General features: G+C 43.4%; 1 protein-coding gene across 8 annotated transcripts in view; it reads left to right on the top strand.

Moving 5' to 3' along the window:
* Positions 1-20,755, top strand: part of CHD2 (chromodomain helicase DNA binding protein 2) — a 91,312-nt gene that overhangs the window by 4,924 nt on the left and 65,633 nt on the right. For 2 of the 8 annotated variants that reach the window (XM_027644501.1, XM_027644499.1), the window contains exons 2-4: positions 11,373-11,440; positions 19,486-19,556; positions 20,243-20,328. The gene's annotated coding sequence lies outside the window, so the exon portion shown is untranslated. Of the gene's footprint in view, positions 1-2,237; positions 2,335-6,255; positions 6,279-6,883; positions 6,903-11,372; positions 11,441-16,460; positions 16,886-17,199; positions 17,433-17,482; positions 17,804-19,485; positions 19,557-20,242; positions 20,329-20,755 lie in introns of those variants that run through there. The other 6 variants (XM_027644500.1, XM_027644503.1, XM_027644502.1 and 3 more) reach the window with 6 other exon arrangements.

Below are 20,755 nucleotides of genomic sequence, written 5' to 3'. Positions count from 1 at the left end.
TTTCCAGGCAGCTCCTGTGGCTGTGTACCCAGGGGGCAGATGATGCCCTGCCCAACTGGTAATTCTGTATATCTCTGATTTTCAAAAGTGCAGTGGCTTGAACGGGCTGTTTGGTGCTGCTGTAGCTATTTGTGTGGCTTTTTAGCTTGGTATTTAAAGCTAGGTAAGCACAATGATGTCTTAATAACTAAACTCTCTTTTACACCGGAAACTGGAGGTAAACTTGGCCATAATTTGTAAAAACTGCTGTTGCTCTGATAACAGCCTAACTAGCAAAGTTTGCTCTTTCTTTAAAGGTGGGGTTTTTTTTTCTTCCAGGAGCCTTGCAGGCAGGAATTTGCCAGGCAGTTAGTAAAACATTGTGCCTGCCAAGTGCAGGAGGATTATTTCGGCATCAGCTCGTATTAACTGCGCCACGCTCAGGTCGCCATGTTTGAGCTGCGTCTGAAGCAGCTCGAGAACGGCCGCTGCCGATTGTTCAGCTCTGGCTGCTCTGCTCCCTCGCTTTCCTTGCAGCCCAGCTCGCTGCTTTGCACTTCCGATCACTGCAGAAGGCCGAAATATCACGCAAATGCTGTTTCACTGTATTAATGCCCCGGTGCGCGGTGACACGCTGCAGACCTTGCGCAGGAAACACAGAATGACCCCGGGCCGCGCTGGGAAACAGGACTGAGGATCAACCTTCTCCGCCAACGGAGGTTCTCGCCCTTTAAGAAAAAGCCTGCAGTAATTTTCCATTACCCTGCAGAGTCTTGTCTACGTGGCAAGAATTGTTTGTGGAGGCTGGAGCATCACGGGTGAGGCGCAAGCTCCAATCCGGCTGCCGTTGCTTGGCTACGCGCTCGGCATGCCGGCAGCACGCCAGGCTCCTGGGAAGCACCTTTGTTCCCCGAAAAGGGATTTGAGTTGTGTTTTCATGCCGAAAGCTGGGGACAAATGCTGATTTTCTCAAGCAGACTGGCAGAGCTGGGCTTTCCAAACAGCATGAGCCAGCCAAAATGTTCAGTGATAATAATAATAATATGTGTGGAGTCCATCTCCTGTGATGGTTTCTCTTCCTTTGCACAAGGAAATGTAACGAGCTCATGATGTTTGTTTGCTGTTGCACTGATCCTAACTGGCACTTAATCAAGGCAGCATGTTGAATTGGGCAGAAATACTGTCAGCAAAATCCTCCCCCGCTCTTGTTGTTTCTATCCAATAAACTAGATGGATTGCTGTTGTTCTGCAATTTGATAAGCAGATTATTTTTTTTAATGTAAACTCTGGAGTCCTGACAGGCTGCCGAGGGTTGTCTGAAATATCTGAAATATTTCAAATGCCACAGGCAGAATCTGCAGCAGCACGGAGGAGCAGGTCTGTGTGCTGTCCCTGCTCGCTGGCGCTTGGCAGCATGGCTGGAACAGGCGTTTCCATGATGTCTCGACATGGCTTCAGCTCCAGGATAGCTTATTTTATCTGTGTGGGGCTTGATACTTCCATTAATAAGAGAGCTCTGTGTTCCTTCTAGCAGCCCGTGCTGTCAAGGACTCTCCCTGCACCAGCAGCCAAACCTACACTGGTAATTGTTAAGCAAACAAGTGTGTGTTCCCCCTACCCCCCTCTGCTGACACTTGCCTTCTGCAGCAGCTCCAGGCACCTTCAAGAGTATGAATAAACATGTTATTTGGGGGTGTGGAAATGTGAGAATTGAAAAATTTGATATAAAGTGGAACACACTGAGCATCAGCCTTAATTCTGCTTCATGAAGTATGAAGCCCAAGGGGAATTTTGTGCTCTCAGTCTCACATCCTTCATCACACAGATGAACAAACCTCACTCAGCAGAGCCCTGGCACAGCTACAGAGGGACCACCTACCCAGCACTGCTCCTTGAGGGGCTCCACATGCATGGTGGCTTTGAGGTGTCTCTCCTGGGCACAGGCATAGCTCTCCCAGCAGCCCTGTCACCCTGCAACATGTGTCTCCTAACCACAACCTCTCTGAGGTTTACAGTTTAAAGATACTGGTTTCCTGCAGTTTCTCTTGCAAATTAGCAATGTTCTTTGCTTTCTGGGCTCCTTTTGGTCCTGTTTTCTCACATCCAGCCTTTCCACCACCTCCTCCTCACCCCTGGTGCTGAGGGCTCCACTGCTGCCACCCAGCAGCTCAGTTGATGCCGTGACCATCTGGGGACCTGCACAGTGTTCCCCACCTCCCGGAGAGCCATGCAGGAAGGGTGGAGTTGGGCATGTAGCAGCCTGGCTATGTGCCATCTGTCACCTGGAATATGTTTGTCCTCCATCAGTGAAGTGTGCCTTGTGTGATGGGAATGACTGAGCAGACATTCAGGATGGTGAGTTTCCGTATCCCTATGTCGGATTTTCCCGTATGGATAACTTGATGATTAGAAACAGCACCTTATCCACACTACACAGCGCTTAGCTCTCTGTTCAGTGAACTTTTTGCCTTTTCTTATCTGTCCTTGGATTGTTTTATTTTTTTAAAGTAACCTACTGCCTCTTAGCAATCTTAGAAAACCTTGGTATCTAAGAAAAGATGAGTTTGGCTCTTGAAAACCGACTGCTAGTAGTAGCCCTTTTCCTTTTCATTGTGTTTTCAGAAGTGAAAAGCGGAACTTCTGAACTCTTTAATTTTTTCAAATAGGCACATATAAACGCAGAGGTGCACAAAGGAGGGTCCCTTTCCAAAATTTGCCGTGTGCTGTGTCTGCTATAACACACCACCACCACAGCTTGCCTCTGCTTGGGATTTGCTCTACACAGTAAAATGCAGAGGATCTGGTCTGCCAGGAGGAGGGTTTGCCTCCCTTGTTTGCACACTTAGGAATGTGGGTGAGTCGCTGCCTTGTTTGAGAAATGAAACCTTCTATCCCAGCTCCTTATGCCTTTGTTTTTAGAACTGCAGGTTACCTTCTGTTGAAGGTAACTCACGATCCCCCTGCTCCTCTGTGGCTCAGGTTTAACATCTGGTTTCACATTTTGTATTTCCTTCTTAAAAGCACAGAGATGGGACTGCATCTTCCTACGTGTGCCCTGAAATCCACAGGATCCCGCAGACCTTAGAGATCAGAGCAGGCAAACCCAGGTCTGTCTCCAGCGAACGGGGCTGGTTTCCAGTACAGCCAGTGTAGCTCTTGTACAGCAACATCCCTAATTAAAAGAGTGACAATTTCCAACTACAAAATTAGAACAGTGTTTAAGAACATTTTGTTTTAAGAAGGCAAGAAAAGCAGAGAAGGAAAGAATGTTCAGGAAAGACACAAAAACCACAGCATAATTTTCTAAACTTTTTTTAGCTTTCAACAATCTAAGCTTAGGGACCTGTGGCCATTTGGTGAATGAATTATCTGATTTCAAGGGGGTTTAAATGCCTCAAATGATATTCCTACCTTTGAAAATAAACTCCTTACTTTACGTAGATGCTTAAGTATGAGTTTCAGTTCTTTGGTTTGCAGACAGAAAAAAATTACAAAAGACTCTTCATACATAATTTGCCATTTTCCTCGACTGCAATTTGACATCTAAACCTGATCTTTTTTCCTTATATAATAGATTATTTCCTTCTTGGGTTTGGGGTTTTTTTACACTTTTAAGTCTGCCAGTTATTCCCAAAGGCCCAGTATTTATATTTATTCCACAGCAAGCATGTGACTGGTGTGACTGAATAATTATATCAAAATGAATTTGGGTTCCTTTTGTTGCAAAATGTTCTAGGGCTATAGATATGTTTTGAATGTGTAATAAGCTCTGGGTATTGAGATTACAAGAGCAACTAACTGCAAAATCCTAAGGATTAAGGTCATGCATGAGATATTTGATTCTCCCTCCTGTGAGGTTCGATTGCAAGATACAGTCTGCTCCCACTAACTTCTAAAATGAGAAAGCTTGAAAAATTAACGAGATTCTGTCAAATTTGCTTTGCTGCTAGTGGAACTGGAGGTGTTGAAGAAACGGGGACCTGTGAGGAAAGGAAGCAGCAGGGACCAGGAAGGTCAAAATCCCTGCTGGCTCACAGCTTAAGGAAAGACACCAAGATGACTTTTTTTTTTTCTGCCACAATTTGATCCACTATAGAATTCATTCTATCAGAAGGGGCAGCTCTTCCCCCTCTTTGTTGCTGTGACTGCAGCAGTGTCTCAAGGCTGTGGTTGGGACCAAGGTTCTGTTGTGCTGAGCCAAAGAATGTGTCCTTGCGAGAAAAGGATGCAAAGGGAAGATGGGAGAAATGTGAAGAGCACACTGGAGGTCATGGGGGAACAAACCTTAGTCCTAAGGAAATTCAGTGGTGTGGATTTTTTCCCCCCTGAGGTGGATGTATGATCAGGCAACTGCCACAGAGGTAAAACAGGTTGCTCTCTGTGAGCCTCATAGTCCCCAAGGCACTGTAGACCACTGCTCACCTCCCCATCTGCCAGCTTGATTTTTATTTTTAGTTGTTGTTGTTTTCGGGGTTTTTTTTGTTTGTTTATTTTTTTTACAGAGGTGGCCATTCTTCTGCTTGAATTTGCTCTGAGATGGCAATTTTTTTTTCCATAAGCTATTGAAAATCGTCTGATGGGAATAACTTCCAGTAACTGATTCTGTCATATGAATGGGGTGTATCCTTATGGAGAACAAACGACTCTATTTTTAAGTTAAATACGGATCAGCTGCATGCACTCCCTCTCCAAAAAAAGCTGTGGATGTTACAATTTCACCTGGTTGCAGGCATGATTAGTCCCTTCTGTCCTTCGTGCTGTCTGTAACTAGGGCATTGCTGCTGCCTCACTGCCTGTCCCAAGGGATCTGGGTGGTGTTTGTGCAAAGGGGATTGGGCTGAGGAAGGGGTGGAGAAATGCAGCTCTCAGCCCAGGATATATTTAGTGAATGCAGCTGTGGGAGGCAGCAGGAACAAGAGATCTCTTGTATTGCCAGAGCTCTGACAGCTCACATGCCTAAATAATCTGCTGGGTTTTTACCATTACGTTTCCACCCACGCTCCCGGTGTTTTTAATTTGAATGTAAAGTTATACTTTAATGTAGTCGGAATCCTTCTTGGAGCTTAAAAGTGAGATGTGTTACAGTGTCAGTCTTGCTGTAGCCCTTCAAGTGGGGCAGCACGCAACTTCCATGGGCACTGGATTTTCTCCATGGCAAGCAGAGAAGTTTGACTTCATTTTTGTCCATTAGAGAGGGTAGTGATGTCAGAATATGCCTTTCATGTGCACTGCAGTACTTGCTCGGGCTGGAAGCAGATATGCCGCACTAGTACAGCCCCTCCCAAGCAAATAAACTCTGCTGCTTGCCAGGGCTGCTGAGCTGGGGTGCAGAGCCTGCTTCTGCTACACTGGGCACTCCATTTTGCTGTGCAAACTTTGCTGGTTCTTCTGGCATCCCTGGGAGTCTGATCCAATATTCACTGGTACGTCATGGGATAAAAAAGGAGGACAAAAATAGGTTTATCAACCCTCTGGGTCAAGCAGGAGCATGTTACTGTTGCTGTGCATTAGGACTAATTTGTCTGGGCTCTCTGGCCGTGTTCAGACTTGCCCCCAGAGAAAAAGATGGAGGATGAGAATTCTCTGTGTGTCTTCTTCTCTGGCTTGTTCAATGGTGCACAACAAGCCATGAGCTAGACTGCCTGAGGCATTAAAAGCTTATGACAAATTAAACTGCAGAATATAAAAAGAAGTAATTTTTTTGGTCTCATTCTGATGCGGTTAAGGGGTTGGAAAAACAAGACTGGTGCAGGGAGGTCCAAAGCATGGCTTTGTGTCTGGATGATGGAGACATCACGTTTAGAGGGAGACAGACTCTGGTGTTGCTTTCCTGAAGTTTGTCCCACCTTAATGGTATTTTTCCATCCACAGCAGCATTGCTGGGAGATGTTGCAGTGACACATCCACCCTTCTCTGCCAGGGCAGCATCTTGGCTCTTCCGACCTCACCATGGATTTACCATTCCTGTGGCAGAGACTTGTCCCCACCTGATATCCATATGGGAAATGCAGCTCCTGTGGGTGGCTTTCATGGTTCCACCACAGGCTGGCATAGATTCTGATCCATCTTTGAAAAATTGTGTGGTATATGTGTTCTGGATATAGCTGTCCCACCTTTGCATACTGTGACCCAAGGAAGTTTCAGTGGCCAGTTTGTGTACCAAAAGCACTTAGTATTAAAGTGTAGCAAATTGCATCTGGGCACAAATCTGCACGAGCTCAATGCCCTGCGTACCCACACAGGCTTTTCTGTCTCGAATCCTGCTGATTCCGTGCCTAGGACTGGATTTATTTCAGCAGGTAAATGGTTAACTGGAGGACTAATTGGCTCTGAGAGCTCCAGTCCTTTGCAACAGATTATTGGCATGCTGGTAGGAGCAGCTCCCTTCCTTCCCTTCCCCCTTCATTATAAAAACATGAACTGTAGAGAAACCAAATACCACATGGCGCCCTGCACCGAGCCCGTCAGTGCTCCCGGCTCGGTGTTCAGCACAAAAAGTCCCTTTATATTTGGGAAGCGGAGGGAGAAAATTCTGGAAACGCAAGAACGTGGCGATAGTGGCTGAATCAGCACATTTATTTGTGCTGATATTTATTTATCAGTGTCCAGGCGCTCGACCCCACAGCCCCACACACCCACGGGCCCCACGCCAGGGCGGGGGAGAATCCCGGGGGTATCCAAAAGCTCCACGTCAGTTTATGGCTTTGCAGAGGGCTCTGGGCAGTCACTAAGGGGCTGAATGTAAAGAGAGAAAAATGAAAGCTTTAGGGGGGAAAAAAAAAAAAAAATTGCATTTCTGTTTTCCCGAGGAGCCGTGGGTGTTCTTAGGAAGCTGCCTGCAGAGGCCGTCGCCATTTCGTGAGGCGGCATTAATGCAGCGGGAGGAGACATGTTGTGCTGTTCATGGAAATTCGGATTTTAAGGTTTTTCTCCTTGGTTTGAAGCTTCTTCATTCTTCCTTCACCCTCTTTCAGTCCAAAGGCTTTAATTTTTAAACTTAAGGGGAAAAAAAGTAATAACAACAAGTGAGGAAAACTAGGGGGAAAAGGGAAAAGTTCTTTTGAAGGGATTACAATGTGCAAGCAAAATCAAGTCTCTATCCAGGAGAGAAAAAAATATTAGAGGTGTAAATTGGCTCCGAAAATGCCCCTAAGGGCATAGGGAGGATAATCAGGATGACAGCGTGGCTGAGCACTCAGTATCCCGGGCATGGCCCAAGTGTGCAGGGAAAATGCAGTTCATCAGGCATGTTTTAAATAGAGAATTTTTCTCTGGTATAAAAAGATACCTGACTGGTCTGTGCACACACAAAACCAGCCCTTTGTGATTTGCATGAGCCGACTTGACTTCCAGGTTTTGAGATACTAGTTTTAATCTAAAAGCCCAGATTATTGCTAGTGCTGCAGAACTGCTTGTTTGATCAAAGGAGAAAACAGGGATTGTGGCAGGAGAGAGGTCAGGCAGATACCCTTTGGTCCAAAACTCCTAGAGCAAACTGCAGTGTTTCTGTTAAGGGCCTTCTGTATTGGAGTTGACTTCTTCCACTCCAGGACCTTTCACTTGCAAAATACATTATAGGGCTCATTTGTTTAACAAGTCTCTGGGAGCTGCGAGAGAGAATTAATGCTGGCATTTGGAAATACAAGTGATAGTGCTGCATTTGATTCTGGTTTCATGTCATTATTTTCTGGTTTCAGAGTCAGAAAGAGCTGCTCATTTATTTTTCATGTAGCTGTATTTTTTTTCTGACTTCTTGAGGAGGCAGAGCTAATGAAATCGTGCTGCAAGAGGCCTGAAGCTTTTGATCTGATGTTCAGCTTCAATAAATTTCACTTCTGGAGTTTCTGCACTTTGGGGGAGGCTGCAGGTTATAGAAATGAATTAGTGCATCTGCTAAAGGACGAACTACAAAATTAGTGCAAAGGGTCTCTGCTCACTTTCCTTGACTGGTCAGTAAAGTGTAGCTCAGGAATATCACAGCCTCTGCTGGAATATGGCACAGGATCAGGAATGCTGCAGCAGTGCAGCACAGTTGGGTGTGTGGCTGCCTACTCTGAGGAAAGCAGCCATCGTTATTTCAGCTGCTCACGAAAGACTTGATAACTTCCAGCCATGGATTCAAATCCCAACTAAGTTTGCAAGGAATATCAGTCATATTTAAAACCAAGACTAAGTCCGATTCCTCCACATTAGCTGCAGTTGAATTTTGCAAGGTTTCTGATCTCCTCGCTCTGGGTGTGAAGGTGTTTCCTTTTCAAGCCTGCCACCTGAAAAGATTTCTGTGAGACAGTGATTCCTTCATGACAGAAAAGCAATGTAGAGAAACCTCTTTGCCACCCCAAGATCATTATTTTCTTGATTGCCCTCTTGTACTCTGCTGAGGTTACATTACATCTGCAGGTCAAATGTAACATGAATGCAGCGTGCACTGATCACATATAGCAGTATATATAGTAAAGAGCGTTACTGTGAACTTCATGTACATCCTTGGTTTGTTTGTGTAACACTGTGTATTATACAGATAATATAAAGCATAAAATAGTTTTCATATATAAAAATTACTTTTCCAGCATATACTAATGTGCCTTTCATAATGTCCTAATTAGGTTATGTTTTCTCCTAAACTTAATTCCATTTTATTAACAACAGCTGAGTAGACTTCAACTTCATTTTTGGTTCCAATTTTCATTCTGTTCAGTGTGTGTATATATATGTATACACAAGAAGATAATCCTTTATTAATCTTTTGAGCAGAACACTTTTCTTTCGTACAGCAAAAGTCCTGTCTCTGAATGTTCATTATCAGCACCTGATGTGCTGCCTGGAGCACAATATCCTAATAATTGGAGTTTGAGGGGAAAAAAAAAGCCGGTTATTAAAGTTACAGTGTTTCATTTTTGTGCATGTTATGATTCTAAATTATTCAAACATTTGACCAACTCCTACACCAAGAAACTTATGTCTCCCATGCATTTTTCCACCCCAAAGTGTTCTATGATTTCCTTTGTCTTACACACTATATTAGAGTATTCAAATGCGCTGTGTAGTACCAGTAGCATGTGGGCACATTACAAGAAAATTTGAGATAGTTTCTCAGTTAAGTGCATTTTATTTTGACCTACTTCCTTCCACTTGAATCTAACATTTGGTCTCTTCATAGTCAATATTCTGTTTTATGGAAAGGTTTTAAAATTTTACTGAAGGAGATGAGTAAGAGATGAAGTACCCAGGACAACTTAAATTTATATTATTCCTTTTGCCATTATTATTAAAAATAGGAAAGAAGAAGAAATGTTGGGAAAAATACAGGGAATGCTGATGCAATTATACCTACATGTTCAAAGCTACAGACTTGCTTTTACTCTTGAAATTTAGACCTCTGCTTCACGTTCTCTTTCCTTCTACAGACTGGGATAGGTAATTTCAGTTGCATTTTCCAACTACTGACATACATGTTCATTCCTAAATTCACTTCATATGCTTCCAAATCCTTAGGACAACATTCACTTTAGGCACACCAAGAAAAACCTGGAGTGATTCCACTGACCTAAATGTAATTATTCAGTGATGAATTAAAGGCACAGGCGCATAACTTAAGACCCATGTGTTTGGAGTACCAAGAAGAGATCAAAATCTCAGCTTTTGTCATTAAATTCAATGTTTCTAGACCTTAATCCAAGACACATTTGTAGACAGAGGTGATAGCTTCTTTTTAGATGCATTATTAAATCTAGAAGAGAATAAGTCAATTCTGGGCCTGTAGAACCCTGTTGGGGTCTTCCACTGGGTGAAATGGCCATGAAGGTGGCAGTCACATTTTTCAGGTGGTGATTAAGTGCTGTGGATGTCTCACCCAAGTCATCTTGCATTTCCTCTGCTGCTTTAATTGCACAAAGAGCCATTGACCTCATTTTGTGACAGGACTGTACCAACAGCGTTTTCTTGGACTGCTTACGTTTTCTCCCAGCTCACTGTCTAATAGTAATCTGTTACTAAATTTTTTTTTTAAAAAAGTGAGCTGTGAATGGTTTTAAGCTGAGACAAGATTGTCACTGTTAATGGCTTGGTCAGAGAGAGAGAGAGTATTTGTTTCAGCATGTAAATCTCCTTCCTGCAACAGTTAAAGCTGCTAAATCTGGAGTTTAGGTGGCTGACATGTCCAGATCTGCTCTAGTCCCTGGGCTGATGAGCTCTCCCAGCTGGGTAAAGCTCTGTCAGGAGCCAGTTTATAGTGAATTAACTGCAGGAAGAAAATATAAACGCTCATGGGAAACATGAGCCTGACACAGGAGCTATTTCTTTTCAGGTGGCATTCTAATCTAAGTGTGTGGTGAATCACTACAGCAAAAATTGACTGGACCCCACATCTAACAAGTATTGACAAATATGAAGAAGTTTGTTTTGAGTTAGTAATGTAAGGGGTCTTTTATATATATGGTGCATTACAACAGGGTGATTCAGGGCTTTCTCAGACTGTCTATAAAAATAAAAAAATTATATGCCTGTAAGATTTCAGAAGAAAAGGTACAGTTTCTTTTCCCTGCATGTGGCAATTTGCTGAATAATGCATCATTTTGTCAACTCTTATAGAGCAATCGATAAATGCCCTACAGTGCTCCCTGCACACAGGAGACAGGAATGAAGATCATTATGGAAACAGGCTTGAAACTTGCTTGAAATAAAAATCCCAGTTCTATATTTGTGGTTTTGGAGGCCTGGGCTGTTTTTCTTTTCATTCTAGAGTAGCTGTAATTCATCTTGTTCGATTTGAGTGAAATTCATCATGTTTCCAAAGCTAGTATGAAGCCCTTTGTTTCCAAAACTCCAAGGAGATTTACCAAGAAAGTATAGTTGTTGTTATGCTCATCATCTAAACTTTCCAAAGTCTCCACTAGAACTCAAATGGAGAGTTGGTAGAAAATGAAAACTAGAGCTTATAGTTGGGAAATTTTTTTTGTCCTTGACTGTAATTGTTAACACATATTTGTGCTAAGCCTGTTTTCCCTTTTCTGATCATACTCCTCAAACACTTAAGCAATCAAGCTTTACTGGCTCATGTTTGCAGCAAATAAATTTCAAGGATGGACAGGTAAATGCCTTTGGAAAATGAGCTTTAAATGTGCATAAGGAAGTAATCATGTTAGAATTTCAAATATCTGAGTTTAAAAATTAAATTATTAATTTCATTGTCTATACTAAAAATGTAATTTCACAACTACATTTGAAATCCAAATATTCTGAAGATTTGGCTTAAAAGCTATGAAATATTCTGACTCCTTTCGTAACAATTCTGTGGCATATTGAAAAATGGGAGAACAGTGTCTTTATTTTGAAACACAAGATTGGGTATGACTCTCTTAATCGTGCCAATGCTTTTTTTTTTTTTTTAACAGACTCTTGATAAAACAATGACCACAGAACACTCCTGTAACTCTTCAGACCGTTGTTTACAGCCAAGATGGTGAGATAAAGAACACTGCTTGCAGCTTCTACCTTTTAAAGTGATTTTAAAGCCTACCACTGTTACTAATCCTTGCATGTTTCCAGTCCTGCAAGTTTCCAAGCAGCGAATTTCATCAGTGCAGAGCAGTTAACGTGTGTAAGTCAGGTCACAGCACCTGCCTTTTCATGCTGTACCCACCGGCACTGCAATCCCTGGGAAGGTGCACTTTAGTTTCTTATTTGCTTTCAGAGCTGATTTCAGTAATGAGCAAAGTTGCATCATTCTTTTTTGAGTGAGGAGACATGTAATACCTCGTTAACACTTTTATCAATTCCTGTGTCTAAGTAGGTACAGGCAAAATAGTCAAGTGTTTTTTCTACCATGTCCCAGTCCTCTTATAAAAGTTTTTCAAGGCAAGCAGAACAGTTTGTTACCTAAAAGCTGACCTTGAAAAAACATATCACTGCATACAAGTAGCAGGGTTTAAAAAAAGGGGGGGGTGAAGAAACAGATTTGTTGTTCCAAGAACAATGATTTACATTAAGAAGCAATTAAACATATTCCAATCACCCCTATTCTTTAAGTTTGAAACAGTCTGGAGTTTAAAAGTCTCGGAAGATATCATCAAAATAAGGACTACTGTGTCTTTCTGACTTTTCTTACACCTCTAAGGCTGCCATTTAAGGCAGTAACTGTGTGTTAGATGTTGACCAAATACAGCATAAATACCTTGACTGAGATGATCTCTTTCTTACAGTTAAGATGGCAACAAGGGATACTTTGAAGATGATCTGTAATAACAACAAAGAACTTAAAGTTTCAAACCTCCTTAAAAAAGTGGACTCGATTTCCCCCCCCAAAAAATGTGTGTACATTCCTTAGTCAAGTTAATATAAAGTGTGATAATCAATCCTCTCACCAAACAATAGTTGCTGTTCTGTCATTTGTCTTATTGCACACAGGAACTCATGCAAAACTAAAACAGCAATGCGGGTCAGTTGTTAAGAAGCTGGTAGATCTAAAATTTGAGCTCAGGCCACAAGATCACATGTACAGGAACAGAACTGATTCTTTGATGCATTGTGACCAACAAGTTAAAAATTTGCTTAGGAGAGATCATTAAATCCCACAGAATACATTGAATCCTTTTTTGACTTCCATTTAGTCATTATACTTTTTATTAATAACTTATTTTTCTTTGAAAACAGGAATAAAAAGAGCTGAATCTTGGTTAAAGTAGCTTCATTTTGAATAAACTGAAAAAAACACTAAAGTTTGGCTTAGACTGAAAGATTTTTTCTTTACCATATGTTTATGACACTGATAAGAATTTGTTTCTAATTACTCATGGTAATAAATCTTTTTCTTGCTGCACACAAGGTTCATCATTCTGAACATGAGCCCCATAAAAGTGCCAGCAAGCCCTCCATATTAACATAATCTCAGTTTCCAGTGTTAAATCCTAGGAACAAAAAGGGCATATGTAGAAGTTCTCTCTATGTGTGTAGATGTGTTTGCAATTATTCATTACTGGCTGGAGCAAAAGTCTGGATTTGAATTCCAGTTCCAGGCCCCTAGCAGAATGAACAGCATGAGTTCATTGCTAGAGCTCAGTTTTATCCTTGCTGCTGCTGAGTTTGTTGCTTGTCTTGTGACAGGAGGAAAAAGCTTTGGCTGGGATCAATACACCATAATCATCTCCACCAGTCCCACAGGGAAGGTGGCTCCATGCTTAGAAGGCAAATTTGTATCCACCTGTGCAGTTACTGTGATTTTGATAGTTAATTATTGAGGAAGGAAACAGGAGAAAAAAGAAGCCCAGCTTGTTTGTTTGTTTGACCAACATGTTAACACGTTACATACAAAAACTCAAAATAGAGCTCTACATGATTTGGGACAGAGACAATTTTGAACACAAAGTTTGCAGGAAGTTAAATGCCTCCCACAAATAGCTCACTGTGCTCAAAGGGCGTTTGATGTCCTGTTTGCATCGTCTCTGTCGAAGCAATCTAAACTATTCTGTTTGATTTAGGGCCTGATTTCTCCTGGAAAGTGAGAGTTTTGGTTGAAGAAAAGCTTGGTGACACTGCACATCTCTCAGTCTTGCTTAGACTCCTGTTTTCCACTTCAAAAGGCAGATACAATACTTAACTCTTTTGTCCAGTGTTTGCCTTTCCACTATATTTGTGTCTCTAGAGAGTTGTGTGCTACCCTTGCACCCTGTGTGTCACGGAGAACAAGCCGCTTCACCAACCTTTTGGTATCCTCTGGCACAGAGGACACGCTGGGGCAAGCAGGGAAGGGATGTGCCCTGTGAAATCAGTGTGCCTTTATATGTTGTCCCTAAAGGGTAATAACATTGGGGCTGGGGGAGGAGGGAAAAAGGGTTCTAGAAGAAAATAGAATACCAGAAAGTGAGGTTATGTGCCTCTATCTGGAATTCCAGCCACAGATGCAATCTCAGAAAATAGTTCCCAAATTAGTAATGGAAACATTAAGTTGTCTTGCTAGTATCAGACCTGTGGTTCATAAAACATGGCTGAAGTATTTGGTCTAATGATACACAAAGGAAGAAAGCATGTCATCTGAAAGAGGAGTGAACTGCATGGAGGAAATTGCAGTGTAGAAATGCTGAATTTAGAAGAAAAAGAATGGGGTAACTGCAGAAGCAGTAGGAGTGACAATTTTGTTCCACTGTTGCATTAGGAAGAAGGACACAGACTGTTACTGGTAAGGAACAGCAAAGCTGTGTGAGGAGAACCATGGCTCTGGAGAGAGTGTACTTGTGTTCACCTCCATACGACTCGGTTGGAGCCAAGAAACAGAGGAGGTCATGGATATTCCTGTAAGGTTTTCTGGAGCTGCTTTAGGCTTTGGTGCGCCAGGAAGCAAAAGAGCATCACTGAATACATTTAAGTTGCAGTAATTTTTTGGTTACACATAGCAGCAATGGAGTAAGGCACTTCCAAAAACATTTCTGTCTGTAAATGTACACGGATATATTTTTTTAAAGAGAAACAATCTCTTATGCTAGACAGTCTGGTATAGTTAGAGAAAATCAGATAACAGTCTGAGCACACAGGTTAGGTCTTGTTTGGTTATAATCTTAAACTCTCCTGACTGGAATCACACTACTCTTACAAAGTGCAATTATGTCTAGAATGCCTGATCTCTTTTCCCTCTTTCATGTGCTTATTGCAAGTGATCACACTCTATATATTTTTCTAGAAATATACTTCTGTTCTGTGGAGAAACAATAGAAAGGCTGGAAATTTTACATGGAATTCCAAATCTTGGTCCGTGCTATGAAGTTGTACCTTGCAGGGTCAGCTGAAAATGCTGACATCAGTAGAAGTGCTGTTGCTGCACCCTGCTTTTATCTAGTTCCTGCCTTCCCCCTTGTTTTCACTGTTGGTGGTTTTCCAAGGAGGACAACATCTGGATTCTGTCCACGCGAGCACCTTTACATACGTGTGAGCACTTCCACTGAGAGCAAGAGGATTAGCTTTTGCAGGAATCTGAATAGCAATGAAGTTGCAGAACAGGTCTCCTGCTCTCCATAGTCTCTGTAGACCAAAACTTCAATTCTTTTTCTTGTGAGGGGAAAAAAAAAGGCCTTTTGCCCTTTTTCAGTGAGAAGCTGCATCTGCTGTTTTGTTCCACCACTGATTTCTTGGCTGGAGGCTCCCATGCTGTGGTACCTTTATGTGGGCCTCCACCATCTCGCCTTTGAAGATGGTAACACCTTATCCCACTGTCTACAAGCAGTAGATATCCCCTGCTATCCTATACACAAGGTCAGCTTTTCTCTGTATTTTGAAAGGAAATACATCTCTCGGCTCAAAGTCATAGTGATTGATTCTGTTCAGCTGACCACCTCCTTGAGGCTTTTCCAGGACCCAGCTGAGGAGAGAGCTGCTAAAAGTCTGACTATGTGATTTCAAGAGCCAGACTGGCTCCTGAGACCTTCCATAATCACTTGAAGCATTGTGGGTTTAATTCTGCCATAACTACTCACATTGTTAGTATGAAAAAGGAAGAATGGGAAAATTTCTGGTTTTAATGGAGCAAATTGGGCAAATGAAAGAAGGTAAAGGCATGTGTATAATTTAAAGTGACTGCTGAAATACGTAAATAATAATTATAGTCATGTTTGCTGGGTGTGCTTCTCGCACAGGAACACCATAGCTGGGGCTGGGGACAGCACTGATGGTGGTGACCAAGAATGGGGGGGATGCCCTTCCTTCCTGCTGATATCTGAAGTGGTTTCCATGGCTGTAGTCAAAATAGGAGACAGTGTCCTGGTGAGGTTGGCACGCCAGACAGTTTCTATGGTGTTGGCTAAAAAAAGCAGGACACCCAGTTTTATTTGGGTGTCTGTGCTGTTTCTGAGCAGCGGTAACGAGGGCTGGGAGTGATGTGTCAGAGGGGCGGGTGTGGGGTTGTTGTGGCTCCGTCCCTCAGGAGCTGAGGGTGCACAACACAGGGTGTGTACCCGGATCAGAGTAGAGGGGTTTGTGGCCCCGCTCTCTGGGGGGTGAGCTGCCTCTGGGCCAGGCCATGTCAAGGGCTGATGAGAACAGAGGTGTTGTTTGTGGAATGGCAGCAAGCGGGGCCGCGACATGCGGGGCGCCAGCAGCCACCTCAGGGGGGGTGAACCCCGCTGTGTATCAGGGCAGGCAGGCGAGGGTATGAAGAGATGTCTGGAGAAGGGTCTGCCAGAGAAGGCGGCGCTCGGACCGAGCGGGGTCAGGGCTAGGCTGGGGCGGGCGGAGGTGGGCTCGGCCCGGCCAGGTGGGACTGGGAGGGGACGGCGGCTGCTCCCGCTCCGGCTCCCGCCTCCCCCTGAGGGGCGGTGGCTGCGGCCGCGCGCGGGGAGGCGGCGGCAGCCAATGCGGAGCGGCCGAGGCGGGAAACGCGGGCCAATAGGAGGCCGCGGCCGCGGCGCGCGCGCGCAGACGAGGGCGGGGCGAAGCGGAGCGGCGCGCGGGGAGGGGCGGGGCGCGCGCGCGGGGCCGCCCCTTCCCCGCCGCAGTGAGGAGCGAGCGGGCGGCCATGTTGTGCGGGGGGAGGGGAGGAAGGAGTTGAGAGGAGACGGCGGAGGCTCCCTCACACACACGGCACAAGATGGCCGGGGAGCAGCCGCGGCTCCCGCACGGCTCCCGGGCGCGCTCCCCGCCGCTCGCTCCGGGGACACCCGGCCGGCGCCCCGGGTGCCGCGCTCGAGGGCCAAGTTGGGCCCGGCACTCTGGGGGCTCCGGGGCTGCGGAGGGCGGCGAGCGGGGCTGCCGAGAGGAGCTGCGACGGGCAGGCAGCAATGGCGCCGGGGCTGCGGAGCGCTGCTCGCGCCGCTCCCTCGCCGGGCGGGCGCGGGGCCGCCCTTGGCCGCGGGCAGGGCGAGCAGGGAAGCAGCGCCCCGTCCTCGGGGCCCCCGGTGCCGGCCAGCGGGCTGCTCTTCGCCGGGTAAGTGCCGGAGTCTCCGCGCTCCTCATTGTCCTTTGTCCTTGGGAGGAAAAACAAAATGTCCTTGGAGCGGGAGGGGGAGGGGGAGCTGCCTCTCCCTGCCCCCTCCTCGCCCCCCCGCCGCTCGGTGAGGGGACCCACGGGGACTCTCGGGGACCCCCACCCGTGTCCTGCCCGCGCGGGGCTGAGGGGGAGCGGCGGGACCGGGGGAGCCCCGGTGCCCCTCGGCGGCTGCGGCGCTGCCGTCCCTGCCCTGCAGCACCCGCGGGGCTCCGCACGCCCCGGCCCCGATGCAGCACCGAGGGGACAGCGGCGGCTTTTGGGTCCCCGGTGCGGCACCGGGCACAGGGGGGGCTGCAGAGCGGCTCCCCCAGCGCGGCGGGCGAGGGGGGCATCTGCAAACCAGCCTGGAACTCCAATGCAGCAGAGGAGGGAGGGGGGAGAGGTGAAGGCTGTACGACATCATCACTTAAATGTTTAGCCCCGTGTCGGTGTAAAGAGCGTTTGTTGCCGTCGCTGCTCGGATGGGAATATGTTTTCGTAGTTTGTGAGAACAAAGACGCCATGTCCTTTTCTCTTAAAAATAAAACTTGGTGTGGTGGTTTTGTTTTTTTTTTTGGTGGGGTGTTGGCTTTTAACTCTTTGTAAACCAGTAAGGAAAAAAAACAGGCTGCGGATGAGACAGATTAGTACTTTGCTGAAACAATAGAGAAGAATTTACTTCACTTGAAAAACAGCAGTTCAGGTGCAGAACTTTAAAGAAAACTTAAGAATTACGTGCAATTTGATTTTGCAATTAAAACGGCAATGCAGAAACTTAGAAGCTTGAAAAAAACAAAGCTCGGTCATGCCAAGTCTACAGTTTAAAGTTGGCAAAATACTACGGTTGTGATTTAGACGACGCTACGAGAAGAAAAGGTAGTTACTTAAATATGAATTACACGATAAGGAAACGGATGAGTTTGTATTTTACATGGAAAGCTTTTAAAAACGTTTCTTGGGTGTCAGGTTTGTTTTTTGTGTTCAGTTTATGCGTTTTTCAGAGACCTCACAGTCATTCTCTTTACGAAGCGTTTTTTGTCGTCTTTTCGGTGCATAATAATTTTAGAAGTTTTTAGTATTGCAAGACTTTCTAAAAATGCAAGTTTAAATGGAATGCCTGACGTTTGTTATGCATTGGCTCGCATTCAGCAATTCCCAATTTAAGGGCAAAATTGTAATTCTGAATGTATAAAAAGTCGCTGTGGTAGAGCAAGAGGTAAATATTAAGAACTTTAGTTTTAATTGGAGGTTGTGTATAGCCATATTTGTTGGATTTCTATGGTGTACACTTGAGCAAGGTTATAAAACTCCGCGCAGGTTTTAAACATTGCAGTTGGAGGTAAATCTACATTTTTCGGTACTTCCTCTGCAAATGTGGATCCGTCATTGCAACAATACAAGTTTGCCCTTTTTTGGAAATAGAAATACAGGTTTTAACAGCCGCTGGACTTCTTCACCTTTATGCAAAGTGTTCAGTGTCTTTATTTTAGATTTAGATTGTGGTGGTTTTATAACCCCAGCAACAGTTCTGCAGTATAGAACAGGTTCTGGCATACACACTTTGCCCTAAAGAAAGTTCTAGCTTTAGGTGGGTGTCTGTTGGATTTCTCTTTTCTTAAATGTGCTAGGGGATTTTTTTTTTAAATAGCTTTGACTGGTTTCTTTTAGCAACTGAAAATAAAATAGCAATAATTGTCTCAGAAAATAAATTCCTCTTAATTCGTAATGTGTTTTGTTGAACAGTTCTGCTTTTTTATATTTAACGTGTAGGAATTAGAATTTATATTTGGATACCTTTTAATTTAGCAATGAACATTTTTTAAAACTGTGTCTTTACCGAATGATTCCAGACTTCTTCTTAAGTATGAAGTAGTGGTGATGATAAATATAACTGCTGTAAAATAAAATAACATTTTTGCCTTAACAAAAGGCAAGAAAAGTTGGCTAGAGGTAGTGCAAATATAGTGTTCCTTGTGTTAAAGACCATGGTTTGGGATCTGATTAAAGGTTAAAGAAGCTGAAGGCTTTAAAACTGTATTCTGAAGGGCAAAAAAGATGCGTTTTTTGGGGAGATCAAGCAAGTCAGGTCTTAAAATTCAGAGAAGCTGATGACAGAAGCCATTTTGAAATAACTTTGCTATCACTAAAGGTTTTATTTAATTTTGCATAGCCTACTTCTAAAGACTTTAATGTGAAAAAAAGTACAAGGGGTGAGAGGTATTGGGTGATAAGTTACTCAATAAAAAATCTTAAATTTGCATTTGATCTCTAAGTCTTTCAAAATTAAAGTAATGGAAGACAGAAGAGCAGATCGCAGTTATTCATGAAAAACACAGATCATGTGTGTTGTATGTCAGTCACTCTCATCTCCACTGTGTTTTTCTTCAGCCAAGAATGTCCTTTATTTTTAGAGTTGAGTTCTGAAGATACAGTTACTGCTATCATAAGTTTTTCTTGACTTAATAATTACCTAAAGATCAATACACTTCAGGCATGTGACTTTTTCTGCTTTTCTAAAGCAAAATGCTGAAAATTTCCATACTTTTTTTTTTTTTCAGGTAGAATGCCATGAACAATATCTTATTTTTTGACTGGCTTCAGAGGAATCGTTCATGACTTATTTTCTCAGGTAAGAGTGGCTATAACTTGTGGTAGTATGTTCATTTCCTTATTTTTTTAATCTTGGAATTTGTCTTTTTGCTACTGTGCAGATGGGAAGGAAAAAAAAATCTGTTTTTTTACATGGAGGGGATACATTTTGTAAAGTATCTGGGCTTTTAGAAAGCTACCTTTTTTTTTTTTTGCAGGTACAGGTAGACTGTCTTCAAATAATGTCATGTTTATTTGCTACTTCTTTATAAATTTTAGTTTACCAAGGCTATTTGTTAAGTGGATTGTTATTTGTATAATCTCTGCATATACATATATATGCCTTGTATTTCCTTGGAAAAGGACAGTATTTTCATATAAATCCATTTCATTAAATGTCCTATTTCACCAGTGAGAACCTGCATTAAACTTTGATTGTATTTTGTACTTTATGAGTTTGCAGCATTAATGGTTGGGGATATTGTAGAACTCATATTTGACAGCAGTAACAGCAGTACCACGAGACTTCAAGTACTTGTAGAGGAGATTTTTGGGGCCTGTTTCTTGTTTTTGGGAACAGAAAGGCTTATGCTTGGCAAGGATAGTATATAGTTATTATACTGTAGGTAAGTTTGTCAGTCAAGAACATCAGGACTATAGGTAAGATCTGTGTGTACCTTGTTTTCAGACAAACTTGGTTTTGTTTTTTCTTTGTTTTCTTTAAAGGCTCTCACTGGATATTGTTCTTCCAAAGATTCAGATGACTGGTTGGGTAAAAGACCTTGAGCAAAATTCTGTACTGTTCGTGCCAGGTATGTTATACTGTGGTGTGGCTTTTTGTTTGTTTTGTGTCTTTTTTTAAAAAAAATTTATGCTGGAAATAATTTTTTTCAAAATAAACATTAAACGTTTAAGCTCCAGTGTTTTACCTTGTTGAATTTATTTTCTTTCAAGCTCAGTGCATTTGAAAACTGTTAGTAAGTACTGACTGCAGCAATGTTCGTGTCTCCCGCACCTTGGAAGATTTTTATGGTCACTCAGACACAACTTTAACATCCTGCAGTGACCATGTGGACACGTAGTAAAGCCAGACTGTGCTCTAAGAATTGCCATCTCCTAAGGACATTGTCTAACCACACTTCAGAAATGTTTTTCCTTAGTTGAAGGTATTTGTTTATTAGCTAGGGACACTCATAAGCTTTTCCTTTCCAATAAATTTTTTATACAATAAACTTAGAA

The sequence above is a fragment of the Corapipo altera genome, unplaced genomic scaffold, assembly GCF_003945725.1.
Source record: "Corapipo altera isolate COAL_440 unplaced genomic scaffold, ASM394572v1 50, whole genome shotgun sequence".
Classification (NCBI taxonomy): Eukaryota; Metazoa; Chordata; class Aves; order Passeriformes; family Pipridae; genus Corapipo; species Corapipo altera.
Note: the sequence above shows the minus strand (reverse complement) of the source record. Positions and strands in the feature narration are given on the sequence as shown.